Source organism: Sinocyclocheilus anshuiensis, unplaced genomic scaffold (assembly GCF_001515605.1).
Source record: "Sinocyclocheilus anshuiensis isolate Anshui unplaced genomic scaffold, SAMN03320099.WGS_v1.1 scaffold2032, whole genome shotgun sequence".
NCBI lineage: Eukaryota > Metazoa > Chordata > Actinopteri > Cypriniformes > Cyprinidae > Sinocyclocheilus > Sinocyclocheilus anshuiensis.
In genome coordinates this window covers 166,377-168,566 of record NW_015558648.1, presented here as the reverse complement: position 1 = coordinate 168,566, position 2,190 = coordinate 166,377, and positions in this window count along the sequence as shown.

The following is a 2,190-nucleotide window of genomic DNA, read 5'->3' as shown; positions in this document are numbered from 1 at the left end:
AATTTCGTTGAATAACAGTGCTTATCGCTGGGTGACAAGCTCTTGTAATATGCTGAGAACATTTTGAAAATGACATCTAATCAATATAATATATAATCTTTTTAAACCTAACTATTTTGTACCGTATCCGTGTAATTCTCTAGCCTTAAAGGCTATCTCTCCCGGGTTTTCTGCTATGGCAGGCCGGAAGGTCCAAAAATAAGACTAATAACTTGTTGCGGGAAGTCACTATACTATTGCCAGGAGCTACTGAGTTTGCCACGACTCACCTTCCTCACACGGCGGGCGACTCACTCTCCTCAGCTGGCGACTCACTCTCCTCACACGGTCGCCCGCCGTGTGAGGAAGGTGAGTCGTGGCAAACTCAGTAGCTCCTGGCAATAGTATAGTGACTTCCCGCAACAAGTTATTAGTCTTATTTTTGGACCGTCCGACCCGCCATATTCTGCAACCATGATGCGCGTGCATCCTGAATGTTTAATATAATTGGTCTATAGAAACAGTCAACGTTCTGGAGATGCACGCTTTGGACTGCGTATGGAAGAAAAATAATGCCATATGTCTTTGAAACAAAAAAGCACGTTGAATAGCACTAACTGAAAAAATAATGCATTGCATTATCAGTGCTTGAATTTTAATGAAAATAATGCCATATGTCTTTGAAACAAAAAAAGCATTTTGAATAGCACTAACTGAAAAAAATAATGCATTGCATTAACAGTGCTTGCATTTTAATGCCTTGTATTTCAAGGGCTTGCATTTTTAGGTCCTGAAATTTAACATAGTTGTTTATTTAAGATGTGAATATTTCAATTCAAAATATTTCACACACATTTTCATAATTAAAAATTAAATAATTCATATTCACCTTCCAGAATTCACTTACAAAATATTCAATCTGTTATATTATACAATGTATAATATTCGACAGGCAAATTTCGGTCCATTTTATTTCACTTTCCAAATTCGCTTCCACAAATTCAATGCTTAAAATTCAGCAGAAAATTCGCCTTTGCACATCGGGGAAGACCACTTATAAGTAGTAATAATAATAATAATAATAATAATATTAAAAATAATAATAATTTTTTCTCTCAAACAGCTATACGATCAGATATCAGATCAGATGAATGTGTAATATGACACCCGTAATTTCGTTCATATCCTCATCTGCCTGTTTGTAGTTTGCATCATCAGTAAGATCTGAGTTTGGTCTGTTAATAGGTGTCGTTGCATTAGTGCACTTACTGAAGTTTCTGCTGAATTCTAACCACTGAATTTGTGGAAGCGAATTTGGAAAGTGAAATAAAATGGATCGAAATTTGCCTGTCGAATATTATACATCGTATTTTTAAACAGATTTAATATTTTGGAAGAGAATTCTGGAAGGTGAATATTAATTATTGAATTTTTAACTATGAAAATGTGTGTGAAATATTTTGAATTGAAATATTCACAGCTTAAATAGACAACTATGTTAAATTTCAGGACCTAAAAATGCAAGCCCTGGAAATACAAGGCATTAAAATGCAAGCACTGTTAATGCAATGCATTATTTTTTCAATTAGTGCTATTCAACGTGCTTTTTTGTTTCAAAGACATATGGCATTATTTTTCTTCCATAACTGCGCATTGGCTGGTCTAGCCTGAAAAAAACGCTTTTTAACGCTATTGGAGCATAAGAAGTAACATTTATGAGACAGTTGTTGTCAGATTTCATTGGCGATTTCAAACATGAAATTTAATAGTAAGCTTGGCGAACAGTTTAGGAGAATTTGATGTTTCCCCATTCAAAGAGATAGGAGCTGCACTTGCATGCCCGAGAGGCATTTCAAAGATGGGCGCCGAGTGACATGACTAATTAGTTTACATTTCATTACTAACTATTAAAGGAACTTTGATATGAAAGGCTGAGCGGCGCGCCAGTCTTCAGTGGGCTGGAGTCAAATAATGACGCGGTTATAGGGTGTTTATAATTTAAACAACTTAGTCAGCACTAACAGTAGCTGATATTCAGTTTGCATACTGCTGCTCTCCTTCTATCAACTATTGAAGTCTTCCCTCTCTTAATTAAAGCTCCAGGTGAAGGGTTGCCAGTTATCACAAAAAGAGCAAAACAAGCTCATTAAAAACGCAGTATATGCAGATACCAGGGAACAAAAAAAAAAAAAAAAAACTAGCATTATTAGC